Here is a 22,257-nt window from a genome sequence, read left to right as displayed (position 1 = left end):
CCAAAATGGGGCAACCTAAGGGGACTCCAGTCGGCCAGTTGGAGCCAAAGTAAAGTCTAGGTCTGTGTCCTGCTGCCCAACGGGGCTTTCTTCGCTGTGGGCGCCCCCTGGTGCTTCTCTAAGTTGTCCAATATTTCACATTGACAACAGTCTGCCACAAGGAAAAAAAGAAGGACAAAAAAAGCTTACAGCACCTGGTATTCCCAGGCGGTCTCCCATCCAAGTACTAACCAGGCCCGACCCTGCTTAGCTTCCGAGATCGGACGAGATCGGGCGTGTTCAGGGTGGTATGGACGTAAGCGACAGTGAACCGCAGCCGGTAGGCCTTAATGGGCCAGCAGAGGCCCTTGCTATCGTGTGTGCTTCTGTCACGGCCACTCATAAACACCGATTGCTCCTTCAGTCTGGCAAAATGAAAAAGCTTACAGCACCTGGTATTCCCAGGCGGTCTCCCATCCAAGTACTAACCAGGCCCGACCCTGCTTAGCTTCCGAGATCGGACGAGATTGGGCGTGTTCAGGGTGGTATGGCCATGAGCGACAGTCAACCGCAGCCGGTAGGCCTTAATGGGCCAGCAGAGGCCCTTGCTATCGTGTGTGCTTCTGTCACGGCCACTCATAAACGACGATTGCTCCTTCAGTCTGGCAAAATGAAAAAGCTTACAGCACCTGGTATTCCCAGGCGGTCTCCCATCCAAGTACTAACCAGGCCCGACCCTGCTTAGCTTCCGAGATCGGACGAGATCGGGCGTGTTCAGGGTGGTATGGCCGTAAGCAAGTAAGGCAGCAGCCGCTAGGCCTCATATGCCAGTGTCAGGCTAACGCGGAGGGGACTGGCGGGTGTCAGACCGGATGAGAAAAGCATCAGCAGAGGCTGCGGTCGTTCAGGCAGTCAGTTGAGGGGTTATCGCTTCTCGGCCTTTTGGCTAAGATCAAGTGTAGTATCTGTTCTTATCAGTTTAATATCTGATACGTCCCCTATACGGGGACTACATATTAAACGGATTTTTGGACTCGGGAGTTGAAACAGGGGCTTGCTCCGTTCACTCCACGCATCGACCCGGCATTGCAGTGCCGCTGGGAACGGTGCGCCTCCTTCTGCTTTGTCGAAAGAAACTCGCATACACAAGGGCACCTTATCGTTCTGAACGGCGTGCCCGGTGGTTTACGCCCCGCCCCCTAGGCCGTGCCCCCCATTTGTGTTAACCAACGCCCCCAAAGTGGTTGGGGGTTGGGGCGACGGGAGGAGTAGACTAATTCCGGGGTACAGGTGAAAAATCTTCAAAGTGTGGGCTGCTGAAAAAAAAAAAAAACCTGCTTGTGCCGTTTTGCCCGGCTCTCCGCGGGGCCCCGGGGAGCCTTGTCACCCAGCCGGGGTGCCCGCCCACAACCCAGTCAAACTCACAACCCGGCTCTCCAGCCGAACCCGGGTACCCACTATTAAGCCACCCTCCCGGAACCTTTACCAATAGCTGCGGGCGCACCGAGGCCGGGGACCTGGTGGTACGAATCCAGCTTTTTGGCAAAGCATTGTGGCCGTTTTGGGGAGCTCCCCACGCCAAAATGGGGCAACCTAAGGGGACTCCAGTCGGCCAGTTGGAGCCAAAGTAAAGTCTAGGTCTGTGTCCTGCTGCCCAACGGGGCTTTCTTCGCTGTGGGCGCCCCCTGGTGCTTCTCTAAGTTGTCCAATATTTCACATTGACAACAGTCTGCCACAAGGAAAAAAAGAAGGACAAAAAAAGCTTACAGCACCTGGTATTCCCAGGCGGTCTCCCATCCAAGTACTAACCAGGCCCGACCCTGCTTAGCTTCCGAGATCGGACGAGATCGGGCGTGTTCAGGGTGGTATGGCCGTAAGCGACAGTGAACCGCAGCCGGTAGGCCTTAATGGGCCAGCAGAGGCCCTTGCTATCGTGTGTGCTTCTGTCACGGCCACTCATAAACACCGATTGCTCCTTCAGTCTGGCAAAATGAAAAAGCTTACAGCACCTGGTATTCCCAGGCGGTCTCCCATCCAAGTACTAACCAGGCCCGACCCTGCTTAGCTTCCGAGATCGGACGAGATTGGGCGTGTTCAGGGTGGTATGGCCATGAGCGACAGTCAACCGCAGCCGGTAGGCCTTAATGGGCCAGCAGAGGCCCTTGCTATCGTGTGTGCTTCTGTCACGGCCACTCATAAACGACGATTGCTCCTTCAGTCTGGCAAAATGAAAAAGCTTACAGCACCTGGTATTCCCAGGCGGTCTCCCATCCAAGTACTAACCAGGCCCGACCCTGCTTAGCTTCCGAGATCGGACGAGATCGGGCGTGTTCAGGGTGGTATGGCCGTAAGCAAGTAAGGCAGCAGCCGCTAGGCCTCATATGCCAGTGTCAGGCTAACGCGGAGGGGACTGGCGGGTGTCAGACCGGATGAGAAAAGCATCAGCAGAGGCTGCGGTCGTTCAGGCAGTCAGTTAAGGGGTTATCGCTTCTCGGCCTTTTGGCTAAGATCAAGTGTAGTATCTGTTCTTATCAGTTTAATATCTGATACGTCCCCTATACGGGGACTACATATTAAACGGATTTTTGGACTCGGGAGTTGAAACAGGGGCTTGCTCCGTTCACTCCACGCATCGACCCGGCATTGCAGTGCCGCTGGGAACGGTGCGCCTCCTTCTGCTTTGTCGAAAGAAACTCGCATACACAAGGGCACCTTATCGTTCTGAACGGCGTGCCCGGTGGTTTACGCCCCGCCCCCTAGGCCGTGCCCCCCATTTGTGTTAACCAACGCCCCCAAAGTGGTTGGGGGTTGGGGCGACGGGAGGAGTAGACTAATTCCGGGGTACAGGTGAAAAATCTTCAAAGTGTGGGCTGCTGAAAAAAAAAAAAAACCTGCATGTGCCGTTTTGCCCGGCTCTCCGCGGGGCCCCGGGGAGCCTTGTCACCCAGCCGGGGTGCCCGCCCACAACCCAGTCAAACTCACAACCCGGCTCTCCAGCCGAACCCGGGTACCCACTATTAAGCCACCCTCCCGGAACCTTTACCAATAGCTGCGGGCGCACCGAGGCCGGGGACCTGGTGGTACGAATCCAGCTTTTTGGCAAAGCATTGTGGCCGTTTTGGGGAGCTCCCCACGCCAAAATGGGGCAACCTAAGGGGACTCCAGTCGGCCAGTTGGAGCCAAAGTAAAGTCTAGGTCTGTGTCCTGCTGCCCAACGGGGCTTTCTTCGCTGTGGGCGCCCCCTGGTGCTTCTCTAAGTTGTCCAATATTTCACATTGACAACAGTCTGCCACAAGGAAAAAAAGAAGGACAAAAAAAGCTTACAGCACCTGGTATTCCCAGGCGGTCTCCCATCCAAGTACTAACCAGGCCCGACCCTGCTTAGCTTCCGAGATCGGACGAGATCGGGCGTGTTCAGGGTGGTATGGACGTAAGCGACAGTGAACCGCAGCCGGTAGGCCTTAATGGGCCAGCAGAGGCCCTTGCTATCGTGTGTGCTTCTGTCACGGCCACTCATAAACACCGATTGCTCCTTCAGTCTGGCAAAATGAAAAAGCTTACAGCACCTGGTATTCCCAGGCGGTCTCCCATCCAAGTACTAACCAGGCCCGACCCTGCTTAGCTTCCGAGATCGGACGAGATTGGGCGTGTTCAGGGTGGTATGGCCATGAGCGACAGTCAACCGCAGCCGGTAGGCCTTAATGGGCCAGCAGAGGCCCTTGCTATCGTGTGTGCTTCTGTCACGGCCACTCATAAACGACGATTGCTCCTTCAGTCTGGCAAAATGAAAAAGCTTACAGCACCTGGTATTCCCAGGCGGTCTCCCATCCAAGTACTAACCAGGCCCGACCCTGCTTAGCTTCCGAGATCGGACGAGATCGGGCGTGTTCAGGGTGGTATGGCCGTAAGCAAGTAAGGCAGCAGCCGCTAGGCCTCATATGCCAGTGTCAGGCTAACGCGGAGGGGACTGGCGGGTGTCAGACCGGATGAGAAAAGCATCAGCAGAGGCTGCGGTCGTTCAGGCAGTCAGTTAAGGGGTTATCGCTTCTCGGCCTTTTGGCTAAGATCAAGTGTAGTATCTGTTCTTATCAGTTTAATATCTGATACGTCCCCTATACGGGGACTACATATTAAACGGATTTTTGGACTCGGGAGTTGAAACAGGGGCTTGCTCCGTTCACTCCACGCATCGACCCGGCATTGCAGTGCCGCTGGGAACGGTGCGCCTCCTTCTGCTTTGTCGAAAGAAACTCGCATACACAAGGGCACCTTATCGTTCTGAACGGCGTGCCCGGTGGTTTACGCCCCGCCCCCTAGGCCGTGCCCCCCATTTGTGTTAACCAACGCCCCCAAAGTGGTTGGGGGTTGGGGCGACGGGAGGAGTAGACTAATTCCGGGGTACAGGTGAAAAATCTTCAAAGTGTGGGCTGCTGAAAAAAAAAAATAACCTGCTTGTGCCGTTTTGCCCGGCTCTCCGCGGGGCCCCGGGGAGCCTTGTCACCCAGCCGGGGTGCCCGCCCACAACCCAGTCAAACTCACAACCCGGCTCTCCAGCCGAACCCGGGTACCCACTATTAAGCCACCCTCCCGGAACCTTTACCAATAGCTGCGGGCGCACCGAGGCCGGGGACCTGGTGGTACGAATCCAGCTTTTTGGCAAAGCATTGTGGCCGTTTTGGGGAGCTCCCCACGCCAAAATGGGGCAACCTAAGGGGACTCCAGTCGGCCAGTTGGAGCCAAAGTAAAGTCTAGGTCTGTGTCCTGCTGCCCAACGGGGCTTTCTTCGCTGTGGGCGCCCCCTGGTGCTTCTCTAAGTTGTCCAATATTTCACATTGACAACAGTCTGCCACAAGGAAAAAAAGAAGGACAAAAAAAGCTTACAGCACCTGGTATTCCCAGGCGGTCTCCCATCCAAGTACTAACCAGGCCCGACCCTGCTTAGCTTCCGAGATCGGACGAGATCGGGCGTGTTCAGGGTGGTATGGACGTAAGCGACAGTGAACCGCAGCCGGTAGGCCTTAATGGGCCAGCAGAGGCCCTTGCTATCGTGTGTGCTTCTGTCACGGCCACTCATAAACACCGATTGCTCCTTCAGTCTGGCAAAATGAAAAAGCTTACAGCACCTGGTATTCCCAGGCGGTCTCCCATCCAAGTACTAACCAGGCCCGACCCTGCTTAGCTTCCGAGATCGGACGAGATTGGGCGTGTTCAGGGTGGTATGGCCATGAGCGACAGTCAACCGCAGCCGGTAGGCCTTAATGGGCCAGCAGAGGCCCTTGCTATCGTGTGTGCTTCTGTCACGGCCACTCATAAACGACGATTGCTCCTTCAGTCTGGCAAAATGAAAAAGCTTACAGCACCTGGTATTCCCAGGCGGTCTCCCATCCAAGTACTAACCAGGCCCGACCCTGCTTAGCTTCCGAGATCGGACGAGATCGGGCGTGTTCAGGGTGGTATGGCCGTAAGCAAGTAAGGCAGCAGCCGCTAGGCCTCATATGCCAGTGTCAGGCTAACGCGGAGGGGACTGGCGGGTGTCAGACCGGATGAGAAAAGCATCAGCAGAGGCTGCGGTCGTTCAGGCAGTCAGTTGAGGGGTTATCGCTTCTCGGCCTTTTGGCTAAGATCAAGTGTAGTATCTGTTCTTATCAGTTTAATATCTGATACGTCCCCTATACGGGGACTACATATTAAACGGATTTTTGGACTCGGGAGTTGAAACAGGGGCTTGCTCCGTTCACTCCACGCATCGACCCGGCATTGCAGTGCCGCTGGGAACGGTGCGCCTCCTTCTGCTTTGTCGAAAGAAACTCGCATACACAAGGGCACCTTATCGTTCTGAACGGCGTGCCCGGTGGTTTACGCCCCGCCCCCTAGGCCGTGCCCCCCATTTGTGTTAACCAACGCCCCCAAAGTGGTTGGGGGTTGGGGCGACGGGAGGAGTAGACTAATTCCGGGGTACAGGTGAAAAATCTTCAAAGTGTGGGCTGCTGAAAAAAAAAAAAAACCTGCTTGTGCCGTTTTGCCCGGCTCTCCGCGGGGCCCCGGGGAGCCTTGTCACCCAGCCGGGGTGCCCGCCCACAACCCAGTCAAACTCACAACCCGGCTCTCCAGCCGAACCCGGGTACCCACTATTAAGCCACCCTCCCGGAACCTTTACCAATAGCTGCGGGCGCACCGAGGCCGGGGACCTGGTGGTACGAATCCAGCTTTTTGGCAAAGCATTGTGGCCGTTTTGGGGAGCTCCCCACGCCAAAATGGGGCAACCTAAGGGGACTCCAGTCGGCCAGTTGGAGCCAAAGTAAAGTCTAGGTCTGTGTCCTGCTGCCCAACGGGGCTTTCTTCGCTGTGGGCGCCCCCTGGTGCTTCTCTAAGTTGTCCAATATTTCACATTGACAACAGTCTGCCACAAGGAAAAAAAGAAGGACAAAAAAAGCTTACAGCACCTGGTATTCCCAGGCGGTCTCCCATCCAAGTACTAACCAGGCCCGACCCTGCTTAGCTTCCGAGATCGGACGAGATCGGGCGTGTTCAGGGTGGTATGGCCGTAAGCGACAGTGAACCGCAGCCGGTAGGCCTTAATGGGCCAGCAGAGGCCCTTGCTATCGTGTGTGCTTCTGTCACGGCCACTCATAAACACCGATTGCTCCTTCAGTCTGGCAAAATGAAAAAGCTTACAGCACCTGGTATTCCCAGGCGGTCTCCCATCCAAGTACTAACCAGGCCCGACCCTGCTTAGCTTCCGAGATCGGACGAGATTGGGCGTGTTCAGGGTGGTATGGCCATGAGCGACAGTCAACCGCAGCCGGTAGGCCTTAATGGGCCAGCAGAGGCCCTTGCTATCGTGTGTGCTTCTGTCACGGCCACTCATAAACGACGATTGCTCCTTCAGTCTGGCAAAATGAAAAAGCTTACAGCACCTGGTATTCCCAGGCGGTCTCCCATCCAAGTACTAACCAGGCCCGACCCTGCTTAGCTTCCGAGATCGGACGAGATCGGGCGTGTTCAGGGTGGTATGGCCGTAAGCAAGTAAGGCAGCAGCCGCTAGGCCTCATATGCCAGTGTCAGGCTAACGCGGAGGGGACTGGCGGGTGTCAGACCGGATGAGAAAAGCATCAGCAGAGGCTGCGGTCGTTCAGGCAGTCAGTTAAGGGGTTATCGCTTCTCGGCCTTTTGGCTAAGATCAAGTGTAGTATCTGTTCTTATCAGTTTAATATCTGATACGTCCCCTATACGGGGACTACATATTAAACGGATTTTTGGACTCGGGAGTTGAAACAGGGGCTTGCTCCGTTCACTCCACGCATCGACCCGGCATTGCAGTGCCGCTGGGAACGGTGCGCCTCCTTCTGCTTTGTCGAAAGAAACTCGCATACACAAGGGCACCTTATCGTTCTGAACGGCGTGCCCGGTGGTTTACGCCCCGCCCCCTAGGCCGTGCCCCCCATTTGTGTTAACCAACGCCCCCAAAGTGGTTGGGGGTTGGGGCGACGGGAGGAGTAGACTAATTCCGGGGTACAGGTGAAAAATCTTCAAAGTGTGGGCTGCTGAAAAAAAAAAAAAACCTGCATGTGCCGTTTTGCCCGGCTCTCCGCGGGGCCCCGGGGAGCCTTGTCACCCAGCCGGGGTGCCCGCCCACAACCCAGTCAAACTCACAACCCGGCTCTCCAGCCGAACCCGGGTACCCACTATTAAGCCACCCTCCCGGAACCTTTACCAATAGCTGCGGGCGCACCGAGGCCGGGGACCTGGTGGTACGAATCCAGCTTTTTGGCAAAGCATTGTGGCCGTTTTGGGGAGCTCCCCACGCCAAAATGGGGCAACCTAAGGGGACTCCAGTCGGCCAGTTGGAGCCAAAGTAAAGTCTAGGTCTGTGTCCTGCTGCCCAACGGGGCTTTCTTCGCTGTGGGCGCCCCCTGGTGCTTCTCTAAGTTGTCCAATATTTCACATTGACAACAGTCTGCCACAAGGAAAAAAAGAAGGACAAAAAAAGCTTACAGCACCTGGTATTCCCAGGCGGTCTCCCATCCAAGTACTAACCAGGCCCGACCCTGCTTAGCTTCCGAGATCGGACGAGATCGGGCGTGTTCAGGGTGGTATGGACGTAAGCGACAGTGAACCGCAGCCGGTAGGCCTTAATGGGCCAGCAGAGGCCCTTGCTATCGTGTGTGCTTCTGTCACGGCCACTCATAAACACCGATTGCTCCTTCAGTCTGGCAAAATGAAAAAGCTTACAGCACCTGGTATTCCCAGGCGGTCTCCCATCCAAGTACTAACCAGGCCCGACCCTGCTTAGCTTCCGAGATCGGACGAGATTGGGCGTGTTCAGGGTGGTATGGCCATGAGCGACAGTCAACCGCAGCCGGTAGGCCTTAATGGGCCAGCAGAGGCCCTTGCTATCGTGTGTGCTTCTGTCACGGCCACTCATAAACGACGATTGCTCCTTCAGTCTGGCAAAATGAAAAAGCTTACAGCACCTGGTATTCCCAGGCGGTCTCCCATCCAAGTACTAACCAGGCCCGACCCTGCTTAGCTTCCGAGATCGGACGAGATCGGGCGTGTTCAGGGTGGTATGGCCGTAAGCAAGTAAGGCAGCAGCCGCTAGGCCTCATATGCCAGTGTCAGGCTAACGCGGAGGGGACTGGCGGGTGTCAGACCGGATGAGAAAAGCATCAGCAGAGGCTGCGGTCGTTCAGGCAGTCAGTTAAGGGGTTATCGCTTCTCGGCCTTTTGGCTAAGATCAAGTGTAGTATCTGTTCTTATCAGTTTAATATCTGATACGTCCCCTATACGGGGACTACATATTAAACGGATTTTTGGACTCGGGAGTTGAAACAGGGGCTTGCTCCGTTCACTCCACGCATCGACCCGGCATTGCAGTGCCGCTGGGAACGGTGCGCCTCCTTCTGCTTTGTCGAAAGAAACTCGCATACACAAGGGCACCTTATCGTTCTGAACGGCGTGCCCGGTGGTTTACGCCCCGCCCCCTAGGCCGTGCCCCCCATTTGTGTTAACCAACGCCCCCAAAGTGGTTGGGGGTTGGGGCGACGGGAGGAGTAGACTAATTCCGGGGTACAGGTGAAAAATCTTCAAAGTGTGGGCTGCTGAAAAAAAAAAAAAACCTGCTTGTGCCGTTTTGCCCGGCTCTCCGCGGGGCCCCGGGGAGCCTTGTCACCCAGCCGGGGTGCCCGCCCACAACCCAGTCAAACTCACAACCCGGCTCTCCAGCCGAACCCGGGTACCCACTATTAAGCCACCCTCCCGGAACCTTTACCAATAGCTGCGGGCGCACCGAGGCCGGGGACCTGGTGGTACGAATCCAGCTTTTTGGCAAAGCATTGTGGCCGTTTTGGGGAGCTCCCCACGCCAAAATGGGGCAACCTAAGGGGACTCCAGTCGGCCAGTTGGAGCCAAAGTAAAGTCTAGGTCTGTGTCCTGCTGCCCAACGGGGCTTTCTTCGCTGTGGGCGCCCCCTGGTGCTTCTCTAAGTTGTCCAATATTTCACATTGACAACAGTCTGCCACAAGGAAAAAAAGAAGGACAAAAAAAGCTTACAGCACCTGGTATTCCCAGGCGGTCTCCCATCCAAGTACTAACCAGGCCCGACCCTGCTTAGCTTCCGAGATCGGACGAGATCGGGCGTGTTCAGGGTGGTATGGCCGTAAGCGACAGTGAACCGCAGCCGGTAGGCCTTAATGGGCCAGCAGAGGCCCTTGCTATCGTGTGTGCTTCTGTCACGGCCACTCATAAACACCGATTGCTCCTTCAGTCTGGCAAAATGAAAAAGCTTACAGCACCTGGTATTCCCAGGCGGTCTCCCATCCAAGTACTAACCAGGCCCGACCCTGCTTAGCTTCCGAGATCGGACGAGATTGGGCGTGTTCAGGGTGGTATGGCCATGAGCGACAGTCAACCGCAGCCGGTAGGCCTTAATGGGCCAGCAGAGGCCCTTGCTATCGTGTGTGCTTCTGTCACGGCCACTCATAAACGACGATTGCTCCTTCAGTCTGGCAAAATGAAAAAGCTTACAGCACCTGGTATTCCCAGGCGGTCTCCCATCCAAGTACTAACCAGGCCCGACCCTGCTTAGCTTCCGAGATCGGACGAGATCGGGCGTGTTCAGGGTGGTATGGCCGTAAGCAAGTAAGGCAGCAGCCGCTAGGCCTCATATGCCAGTGTCAGGCTAACGCGGAGGGGACTGGCGGGTGTCAGACCGGATGAGAAAAGCATCAGCAGAGGCTGCGGTCGTTCAGGCAGTCAGTTAAGGGGTTATCGCTTCTCGGCCTTTTGGCTAAGATCAAGTGTAGTATCTGTTCTTATCAGTTTAATATCTGATACGTCCCCTATACGGGGACTACATATTAAACGGATTTTTGGACTCGGGAGTTGAAACAGGGGCTTGCTCCGTTCACTCCACGCATCGACCCGGCATTGCAGTGCCGCTGGGAACGGTGCGCCTCCTTCTGCTTTGTCGAAAGAAACTCGCATACACAAGGGCACCTTATCGTTCTGAACGGCGTGCCCGGTGGTTTACGCCCCGCCCCCTAGGCCGTGCCCCCCATTTGTGTTAACCAACGCCCCCAAAGTGGTTGGGGGTTGGGGCGACGGGAGGAGTAGACTAATTCCGGGGTACAGGTGAAAAATCTTCAAAGTGTGGGCTGCTGAAAAAAAAAAAAAACCTGCATGTGCCGTTTTGCCCGGCTCTCCGCGGGGCCCCGGGGAGCCTTGTCACCCAGCCGGGGTGCCCGCCCACAACCCAGTCAAACTCACAACCCGGCTCTCCAGCCGAACCCGGGTACCCACTATTAAGCCACCCTCCCGGAACCTTTACCAATAGCTGCGGGCGCACCGAGGCCGGGGACCTGGTGGTACGAATCCAGCTTTTTGGCAAAGCATTGTGGCCGTTTTGGGGAGCTCCCCACGCCAAAATGGGGCAACCTAAGGGGACTCCAGTCGGCCAGTTGGAGCCAAAGTAAAGTCTAGGTCTGTGTCCTGCTGCCCAACGGGGCTTTCTTCGCTGTGGGCGCCCCCTGGTGCTTCTCTAAGTTGTCCAATATTTCACATTGACAACAGTCTGCCACAAGGAAAAAAAGAAGGACAAAAAAAGCTTACAGCACCTGGTATTCCCAGGCGGTCTCCCATCCAAGTACTAACCAGGCCCGACCCTGCTTAGCTTCCGAGATCGGACGAGATCGGGCGTGTTCAGGGTGGTATGGACGTAAGCGACAGTGAACCGCAGCCGGTAGGCCTTAATGGGCCAGCAGAGGCCCTTGCTATCGTGTGTGCTTCTGTCACGGCCACTCATAAACACCGATTGCTCCTTCAGTCTGGCAAAATGAAAAAGCTTACAGCACCTGGTATTCCCAGGCGGTCTCCCATCCAAGTACTAACCAGGCCCGACCCTGCTTAGCTTCCGAGATCGGACGAGATTGGGCGTGTTCAGGGTGGTATGGCCATGAGCGACAGTCAACCGCAGCCGGTAGGCCTTAATGGGCCAGCAGAGGCCCTTGCTATCGTGTGTGCTTCTGTCACGGCCACTCATAAACGACGATTGCTCCTTCAGTCTGGCAAAATGAAAAAGCTTACAGCACCTGGTATTCCCAGGCGGTCTCCCATCCAAGTACTAACCAGGCCCGACCCTGCTTAGCTTCCGAGATCGGACGAGATCGGGCGTGTTCAGGGTGGTATGGCCGTAAGCAAGTAAGGCAGCAGCCGCTAGGCCTCATATGCCAGTGTCAGGCTAACGCGGAGGGGACTGGCGGGTGTCAGACCGGATGAGAAAAGCATCAGCAGAGGCTGCGGTCGTTCAGGCAGTCAGTTAAGGGGTTATCGCTTCTCGGCCTTTTGGCTAAGATCAAGTGTAGTATCTGTTCTTATCAGTTTAATATCTGATACGTCCCCTATACGGGGACTACATATTAAACGGATTTTTGGACTCGGGAGTTGAAACAGGGGCTTGCTCCGTTCACTCCACGCATCGACCCGGCATTGCAGTGCCGCTGGGAACGGTGCGCCTCCTTCTGCTTTGTCGAAAGAAACTCGCATACACAAGGGCACCTTATCGTTCTGAACGGCGTGCCCGGTGGTTTACGCCCCGCCCCCTAGGCCGTGCCCCCCATTTGTGTTAACCAACGCCCCCAAAGTGGTTGGGGGTTGGGGCGACGGGAGGAGTAGACTAATTCCGGGGTACAGGTGAAAAATCTTCAAAGTGTGGGCTGCTGAAAAAAAAAAAAAACCTGCTTGTGCCGTTTTGCCCGGCTCTCCGCGGGGCCCCGGGGAGCCTTGTCACCCAGCCGGGGTGCCCGCCCACAACCCAGTCAAACTCACAACCCGGCTCTCCAGCCGAACCCGGGTACCCACTATTAAGCCACCCTCCCGGAACCTTTACCAATAGCTGCGGGCGCACCGAGGCCGGGGACCTGGTGGTACGAATCCAGCTTTTTGGCAAAGCATTGTGGCCGTTTTGGGGAGCTCCCCACGCCAAAATGGGGCAACCTAAGGGGACTCCAGTCGGCCAGTTGGAGCCAAAGTAAAGTCTAGGTCTGTGTCCTGCTGCCCAACGGGGCTTTCTTCGCTGTGGGCGCCCCCTGGTGCTTCTCTAAGTTGTCCAATATTTCACATTGACAACAGTCTGCCACAAGGAAAAAAAGAAGGACAAAAAAAGCTTACAGCACCTGGTATTCCCAGGCGGTCTCCCATCCAAGTACTAACCAGGCCCGACCCTGCTTAGCTTCCGAGATCGGACGAGATCGGGCGTGTTCAGGGTGGTATGGACGTAAGCGACAGTGAACCGCAGCCGGTAGGCCTTAATGGGCCAGCAGAGGCCCTTGCTATCGTGTGTGCTTCTGTCACGGCCACTCATAAACACCGATTGCTCCTTCAGTCTGGCAAAATGAAAAAGCTTACAGCACCTGGTATTCCCAGGCGGTCTCCCATCCAAGTACTAACCAGGCCCGACCCTGCTTAGCTTCCGAGATCGGACGAGATTGGGCGTGTTCAGGGTGGTATGGCCATGAGCGACAGTCAACCGCAGCCGGTAGGCCTTAATGGGCCAGCAGAGGCCCTTGCTATCGTGTGTGCTTCTGTCACGGCCACTCATAAACGACGATTGCTCCTTCAGTCTGGCAAAATGAAAAAGCTTACAGCACCTGGTATTCCCAGGCGGTCTCCCATCCAAGTACTAACCAGGCCCGACCCTGCTTAGCTTCCGAGATCGGACGAGATCGGGCGTGTTCAGGGTGGTATGGCCGTAAGCAAGTAAGGCAGCAGCCGCTAGGCCTCATATGCCAGTGTCAGGCTAACGCGGAGGGGACTGGCGGGTGTCAGACCGGATGAGAAAAGCATCAGCAGAGGCTGCGGTCGTTCAGGCAGTCAGTTGAGGGGTTATCGCTTCTCGGCCTTTTGGCTAAGATCAAGTGTAGTATCTGTTCTTATCAGTTTAATATCTGATACGTCCCCTATACGGGGACTACATATTAAACGGATTTTTGGACTCGGGAGTTGAAACAGGGGCTTGCTCCGTTCACTCCACGCATCGACCCGGCATTGCAGTGCCGCTGGGAACGGTGCGCCTCCTTCTGCTTTGTCGAAAGAAACTCGCATACACAAGGGCACCTTATCGTTCTGAACGGCGTGCCCGGTGGTTTACGCCCCGCCCCCTAGGCCGTGCCCCCCATTTGTGTTAACCAACGCCCCCAAAGTGGTTGGGGGTTGGGGCGACGGGAGGAGTAGACTAATTCCGGGGTACAGGTGAAAAATCTTCAAAGTGTGGGCTGCTGAAAAAAAAAAATAACCTGCTTGTGCCGTTTTGCCCGGCTCTCCGCGGGGCCCCGGGGAGCCTTGTCACCCAGCCGGGGTGCCCGCCCACAACCCAGTCAAACTCACAACCCGGCTCTCCAGCCGAACCCGGGTACCCACTATTAAGCCACCCTCCCGGAACCTTTACCAATAGCTGCGGGCGCACCGAGGCCGGGGACCTGGTGGTACGAATCCAGCTTTTTGGCAAAGCATTGTGGCCGTTTTGGGGAGCTCCCCACGCCAAAATGGGGCAACCTAAGGGGACTCCAGTCGGCCAGTTGGAGCCAAAGTAAAGTCTAGGTCTGTGTCCTGCTGCCCAACGGGGCTTTCTTCGCTGTGGGCGCCCCCTGGTGCTTCTCTAAGTTGTCCAATATTTCACATTGACAACAGTCTGCCACAAGGAAAAAAAGAAGGACAAAAAAAGCTTACAGCACCTGGTATTCCCAGGCGGTCTCCCATCCAAGTACTAACCAGGCCCGACCCTGCTTAGCTTCCGAGATCGGACGAGATCGGGCGTGTTCAGGGTGGTATGGCCGTAAGCGACAGTGAACCGCAGCCGGTAGGCCTTAATGGGCCAGCAGAGGCCCTTGCTATCGTGTGTGCTTCTGTCACGGCCACTCATAAACACCGATTGCTCCTTCAGTCTGGCAAAATGAAAAAGCTTACAGCACCTGGTATTCCCAGGCGGTCTCCCATCCAAGTACTAACCAGGCCCGACCCTGCTTAGCTTCCGAGATCGGACGAGATTGGGCGTGTTCAGGGTGGTATGGCCATGAGCGACAGTCAACCGCAGCCGGTAGGCCTTAATGGGCCAGCAGAGGCCCTTGCTATCGTGTGTGCTTCTGTCACGGCCACTCATAAACGACGATTGCTCCTTCAGTCTGGCAAAATGAAAAAGCTTACAGCACCTGGTATTCCCAGGCGGTCTCCCATCCAAGTACTAACCAGGCCCGACCCTGCTTAGCTTCCGAGATCGGACGAGATCGGGCGTGTTCAGGGTGGTATGGCCGTAAGCAAGTAAGGCAGCAGCCGCTAGGCCTCATATGCCAGTGTCAGGCTAACGCGGAGGGGACTGGCGGGTGTCAGACCGGATGAGAAAAGCATCAGCAGAGGCTGCGGTCGTTCAGGCAGTCAGTTAAGGGGTTATCGCTTCTCGGCCTTTTGGCTAAGATCAAGTGTAGTATCTGTTCTTATCAGTTTAATATCTGATACGTCCCCTATACGGGGACTACATATTAAACGGATTTTTGGACTCGGGAGTTGAAACAGGGGCTTGCTCCGTTCACTCCACGCATCGACCCGGCATTGCAGTGCCGCTGGGAACGGTGCGCCTCCTTCTGCTTTGTCGAAAGAAACTCGCATACACAAGGGCACCTTATCGTTCTGAACGGCGTGCCCGGTGGTTTACGCCCCGCCCCCTAGGCCGTGCCCCCCATTTGTGTTAACCAACGCCCCCAAAGTGGTTGGGGGTTGGGGCGACGGGAGGAGTAGACTAATTCCGGGGTACAGGTGAAAAATCTTCAAAGTGTGGGCTGCTGAAAAAAAAAAAAAACCTGCATGTGCCGTTTTGCCCGGCTCTCCGCGGGGCCCCGGGGAGCCTTGTCACCCAGCCGGGGTGCCCGCCCACAACCCAGTCAAACTCACAACCCGGCTCTCCAGCCGAACCCGGGTACCCACTATTAAGCCACCCTCCCGGAACCTTTACCAATAGCTGCGGGCGCACCGAGGCCGGGGACCTGGTGGTACGAATCCAGCTTTTTGGCAAAGCATTGTGGCCGTTTTGGGGAGCTCCCCACGCCAAAATGGGGCAACCTAAGGGGACTCCAGTCGGCCAGTTGGAGCCAAAGTAAAGTCTAGGTCTGTGTCCTGCTGCCCAACGGGGCTTTCTTCGCTGTGGGCGCCCCCTGGTGCTTCTCTAAGTTGTCCAATATTTCACATTGACAACAGTCTGCCACAAGGAAAAAAAGAAGGACAAAAAAAGCTTACAGCACCTGGTATTCCCAGGCGGTCTCCCATCCAAGTACTAACCAGGCCCGACCCTGCTTAGCTTCCGAGATCGGACGAGATCGGGCGTGTTCAGGGTGGTATGGACGTAAGCGACAGTGAACCGCAGCCGGTAGGCCTTAATGGGCCAGCAGAGGCCCTTGCTATCGTGTGTGCTTCTGTCACGGCCACTCATAAACACCGATTGCTCCTTCAGTCTGGCAAAATGAAAAAGCTTACAGCACCTGGTATTCCCAGGCGGTCTCCCATCCAAGTACTAACCAGGCCCGACCCTGCTTAGCTTCCGAGATCGGACGAGATTGGGCGTGTTCAGGGTGGTATGGCCATGAGCGACAGTCAACCGCAGCCGGTAGGCCTTAATGGGCCAGCAGAGGCCCTTGCTATCGTGTGTGCTTCTGTCACGGCCACTCATAAACGACGATTGCTCCTTCAGTCTGGCAAAATGAAAAAGCTTACAGCACCTGGTATTCCCAGGCGGTCTCCCATCCAAGTACTAACCAGGCCCGACCCTGCTTAGCTTCCGAGATCGGACGAGATCGGGCGTGTTCAGGGTGGTATGGCCGTAAGCAAGTAAGGCAGCAGCCGCTAGGCCTCATATGCCAGTGTCAGGCTAACGCGGAGGGGACTGGCGGGTGTCAGACCGGATGAGAAAAGCATCAGCAGAGGCTGCGGTCGTTCAGGCAGTCAGTTAAGGGGTTATCGCTTCTCGGCCTTTTGGCTAAGATCAAGTGTAGTATCTGTTCTTATCAGTTTAATATCTGATACGTCCCCTATACGGGGACTACATATTAAACGGATTTTTGGACTCGGGAGTTGAAACAGGGGCTTGCTCCGTTCACTCCACGCATCGACCCGGCATTGCAGTGCCGCTGGGAACGGTGCGCCTCCTTCTGCTTTGTCGAAAGAAACTCGCATACACAAGGGCACCTTATCGTTCTGAACGGCGTGCCCGGTGGTTTACGCCCCGCCCCCTAGGCCGTGCCCCCCATTTGTGTTAACCAACGCCCCCAAAGTGGTTGGGGGTTGGGGCGACGGGAGGAGTAGACTAATTCCGGGGTACAGGTGAAAAATCTTCAAAGTGTGGGCTGCTGAAAAAAAAAAAAAACCTGCTTGTGCCGTTTTGCCCGGCTCTCCGCGGGGCCCCGGGGAGCCTTGTCACCCAGCCGGGGTGCCCGCCCACAACCCAGTCAAACTCACAACCCGGCTCTCCAGCCGAACCCGGGTACCCACTATTAAGCCACCCTCCCGGAACCTTTACCAATAGCTGCGGGCGCACCGAGGCCGGGGACCTGGTGGTACGAATCCAGCTTTTTGGCAAAGCATTGTGGCCGTTTTGGGGAGCTCCCCACGCCAAAATGGGGCAACCTAAGGGGACTCCAGTCGGCCAGTTGGAGCCAAAGTAAAGTCTAGGTCTGTGTCCTGCTGCCCAACGGGGCTTTCTTCGCTGTGGGCGCCCCCTGGTGCTTCTCTAAGTTGTCCAATATTTCACATTGACAACAGTCTGCCACAAGGAAAAAAAGAAGGACAAAAAAAGCTTACAGCACCTGGTATTCCCAGGCGGTCTCCCATCCAAGTACTAACCAGGCCCGACCCTGCTTAGCTTCCGAGATCGGACGAGATCGGGCGTGTTCAGGGTGGTATGGCCGTAAGCGACAGTGAACCGCAGCCGGTAGGCCTTAATGGGCCAGCAGAGGCCCTTGCTATCGTGTGTGCTTCTGTCACGGCCACTCATAAACACCGATTGCTCCTTCAGTCTGGCAAAATGAAAAAGCTTACAGCACCTGGTATTCCCAGGCGGTCTCCCATCCAAGTACTAACCAGGCCCGACCCTGCTTAGCTTCCGAGATCGGACGAGATTGGGCGTGTTCAGGGTGGTATGGCCATGAGCGACAGTCAACCGCAGCCGGTAGGCCTTAATGGGCCAGCAGAGGCCCTTGCTATCGTGTGTGCTTCTGTCACGGCCACTCATAAACGACGATTGCTCCTTCAGTCTGGCAAAATGAAAAAGCTTACAGCACCTGGTATTCCCAGGCGGTCTCCCATCCAAGTACTAACCAGGCCCGACCCTGCTTAGCTTCCGAGATCGGACGAGATCGGGCGTGTTCAGGGTGGTATGGCCGTAAGCAAGTAAGGCAGCAGCCGCTAGGCCTCATATGCCAGTGTCAGGCTAACGCGGAGGGGACTGGCGGGTGTCAGACCGGATGAGAAAAGCATCAGCAGAGGCTGCGGTCGTTCAGGCAGTCAGTTAAGGGGTTATCGCTTCTCGGCCTTTTGGCTAAGATCAAGTGTAGTATCTGTTCTTATCAGTTTAATATCTGATACGTCCCCTATACGGGGACTACATATTAAACGGATTTTTGGACTCGGGAGTTGAAACAGGGGCTTGCTCCGTTCACTCCACGCATCGACCCGGCATTGCAGTGCCGCTGGGAACGGTGCGCCTCCTTCTGCTTTGTCGAAAGAAACTCGCATACACAAGGGCACCTTATCGTTCTGAACGGCGTGCCCGGTGGTTTACGCCCCGCCCCCTAGGCCGTGCCCCCCATTTGTGTTAACCAACGCCCCCAAAGTGGTTGGGGGTTGGGGCGACGGGAGGAGTAGACTAATTCCGGGGTACAGGTGAAAAATCTTCAAAGTGTGGGCTGCTGAAAAAAAAAAAAAACCTGCATGTGCCGTTTTGCCCGGCTCTCCGCGGGGCCCCGGGGAGCCTTGTCACCCAGCCGGGGTGCCCGCCCACAACCCAGTCAAACTCACAACCCGGCTCTCCAGCCGAACCCGGGTACCCACTATTAAGCCACCCTCCCGGAACCTTTACCAATAGCTGCGGGCGCACCGAGGCCGGGGACCTGGTGGTACGAATCCAGCTTTTTGGCAAAGCATTGTGGCCGTTTTGGGGAGCTCCCCACGCCAAAATGGGGCAACCTAAGGGGACTCCAGTCGGCCAGTTGGAGCCAAAGTAAAGTCTAGGTCTGTGTCCTGCTGCCCAACGGGGCTTTCTTCGCTGTGGGCGCCCCCTGGTGCTTCTCTAAGTTGTCCAATATTTCACATTGACAACAGTCTGCCACAAGGAAAAAAAGAAGGACAAAAAAAGCTTACAGCACCTGGTATTCCCAGGCGGTCTCCCATCCAAGTACTAACCAGGCCCGACCCTGCTTAGCTTCCGAGATCGGACGAGATCGGGCGTGTTCAGGGTGGTATGGACGTAAGCGACAGTGAACCGCAGCCGGTAGGCCTTAATGGGCCAGCAGAGGCCCTTGCTATCGTGTGTGCTTCTGTCACGGCCACTCATAAACACCGATTGCTCCTTCAGTCTGGCAAAATGAAAAAGCTTACAGCACCTGGTATTCCCAGGCGGTCTCCCATCCAAGTACTAACCAGGCCCGACCCTGCTTAGCTTCCGAGATCGGACGAGATTGGGCGTGTTCAGGGTGGTATGGCCATGAGCGACAGTCAACCGCAGCCGGTAGGCCTTAATGGGCCAGCAGAGGCCCTTGCTATCGTGTGTGCTTCTGTCACGGCCACTCATAAACGACGATTGCTCCTTCAGTCTGGCAAAATGAAAAAGCTTACAGCACCTGGTATTCCCAGGCGGTCTCCCATCCAAGTACTAACCAGGCCCGACCCTGCTTAGCTTCCGAGATCGGACGAGATCGGGCGTGTTCAGGGTGGTATGGCCGTAAGCAAGTAAGGCAGCAGCCGCTAGGCCTCATATGCCAGTGTCAGGCTAACGCGGAGGGGACTGGCGGGTGTCAGACCGGATGAGAAAAGCATCAGCAGAGGCTGCGGTCGTTCAGGCAGTCAGTTAAGGGGTTATCGCTTCTCGGCCTTTTGGCTAAGATCAAGTGTAGTATCTGTTCTTATCAGTTTAATATCTGATACGTCCCCTATACGGGGACTACATATTAAACGGATTTTTGGACTCGGGAGTTGAAACAGGGGCTTGCTCCGTTCACTCCACGCATCGACCCGGCATTGCAGTGCCGCTGGGAACGGTGCGCCTCCTTCTGCTTTGTCGAAAGAAACTCGCATACACAAGGGCACCTTATCGTTCTGAACGGCGTGCCCGGTGGTTTACGCCCCGCCCCCTAGGCCGTGCCCCCCATTTGTGTTAACCAACGCCCCCAAAGTGGTTGGGGGTTGGGGCGACGGGAGGAGTAGACTAATTCCGGGGTACAGGTGAAAAATCTTCAAAGTGTGGGCTGCTGAAAAAAAAAAAAAACCTGCTTGTGCCGTTTTGCCCGGCTCTCCGCGGGGCCCCGGGGAGCCTTGTCACCCAGCCGGGGTGCCCGCCCACAACCCAGTCAAACTCACAACCCGGCTCTCCAGCCGAACCCGGGTACCCACTATTAAGCCACCCTCCCGGAACCTTTACCAATAGCTGCGGGCGCACCGAGGCCGGGGACCTGGTGGTACGAATCCAGCTTTTTGGCAAAGCATTGTGGCCGTTTTGGGGAGCTCCCCACGCCAAAATGGGGCAACCTAAGGGGACTCCAGTCGGCCAGTTGGAGCCAAAGTAAAGTCTAGGTCTGTGTCCTGCTGCCCAACGGGGCTTTCTTCGCTGTGGGCGCCCCCTGGTGCTTCTCTAAGTTGTCCAATATTTCACATTGACAACAGTCTGCCACAAGGAAAAAAAGAAGGACAAAAAAAGCTTACAGCACCTGGTATTCCCAGGCGGTCTCCCATCCAAGTACTAACCAGGCCCGACCCTGCTTAGCTTCCGAGATCGGACGAGATCGGGCGTGTTCAGGGTGGTATGGACGTAAGCGACAGTGAACCGCAGCCGGTAGGCCTTAATGGGCCAGCAGAGGCCCTTGCTATCGTGTGTGCTTCTGTCACGGCCACTCATAAACACCGATTGCTCCTTCAGTCTGGCAAAATGAAAAAGCTTACAGCACCTGGTATTCCCAGGCGGTCTCCCATCCAAGTACTAACCAGGCCCGACCCTGCTTAGCTTCCGAGATCGGACGAGATTGGGCGTGTTCAGGGTGGTATGGCCATGAGCGACAGTCAACCGCAGCCGGTAGGCCTTAATGGGCCAGCAGAGGCCCTTGCTATCGTGTGTGCTTCTGTCACGGCCACTCATAAACGACGATTGCTCCTTCAGTCTGGCAAAATGAAAAAGCTTACAGCACCTGGTATTCCCAGGCGGTCTCCCATCCAAGTACTAACCAGGCCCGACCCTGCTTAGCTTCCGAGATCGGACGAGATCGGGCGTGTTCAGGGTGGTATGGCCGTAAGCAAGTAAGGCAGCAGCCGCTAGGCCTCATATGCCAGTGTCAGGCTAACGCGGAGGGGACTGGCGGGTGTCAGACCGGATGAGAAAAGCATCAGCAGAGGCTGCGGTCGTTCAGGCAGTCAGTTGAGGGGTTATCGCTTCTCGGCCTTTTGGCTAAGATCAAGTGTAGTATCTGTTCTTATCAGTTTAATATCTGATACGTCCCCTATACGGGGACTACATATTAAACGGATTTTTGGACTCGGGAGTTGAAACAGGGGCTTGCTCCGTTCACTCCACGCATCGACCCGGCATTGCAGTGCCGCTGGGAACGGTGCGCCTCCTTCTGCTTTGTCGAAAGAAACTCGCATACACAAGGGCACCTTATCGTTCTGAACGGCGTGCCCGGTGGTTTACGCCCCGCCCCCTAGGCCGTGCCCCCCATTTGTGTTAACCAACGCCCCCAAAGTGGTTGGGGGTTGGGGCGACGGGAGGAGTAGACTAATTCCGGGGTACAGGTGAAAAATCTTCAAAGTGTGGGCTGCTGAAAAAAAAAAAAAACCTGCTTGTGCCGTTTTGCCCGGCTCTCCGCGGGGCCCCGGGGAGCCTTGTCACCCAGCCGGGGTGCCCGCCCACAACCCAGTCAAACTCACAACCCGGCTCTCCAGCCGAACCCGGGTACCCACTATTAAGCCACCCTCCCGGAACCTTTACCAATAGCTGCGGGCGCACCGAGGCCGGGGACCTGGTGGTACGAATCCAGCTTTTTGGCAAAGCATTGTGGCCGTTTTGGGGAGCTCCCCACGCCAAAATGGGGCAACCTAAGGGGACTCCAGTCGGCCAGTTGGAGCCAAAGTAAAGTCTAGGTCTGTGTCCTGCTGCCCAACGGGGCTTTCTTCGCTGTGGGCGCCCCCTGGTGCTTCTCTAAGTTGTCCAATATTTCACATTGACAACAGTCTGCCACAAGGAAAAAAAGAAGGACAAAAAAAGCTTACAGCACCTGGTATTCCCAGGCGGTCTCCCATCCAAGTACTAACCAGGCCCGACCCTGCTTAGCTTCCGAGATCGGACGAGATCGGGCGTGTTCAGGGTGGTATGGCCGTAAGCGACAGTGAACCGCAGCCGGTAGGCCTTAATGGGCCAGCAGAGGCCCTTGCTATCGTGTGTGCTTCTGTCACGGCCACTCATAAACACCGATTGCTCCTTCAGTCTGGCAAAATGAAAAAGCTTACAGCACCTGGTATTCCCAGGCGGTCTCCCATCCA

Source organism: Nannobrachium achirus (assembly GCF_963921795.1).
Source record: "Nannobrachium achirus genome assembly, chromosome: 11".
Taxonomy (NCBI): domain Eukaryota; kingdom Metazoa; phylum Chordata; class Actinopteri; order Myctophiformes; family Myctophidae; genus Nannobrachium; species Nannobrachium achirus.
The sequence above is the reverse complement of the archived record's forward strand: the minus strand, read 5'-3'. Positions refer to the sequence as shown.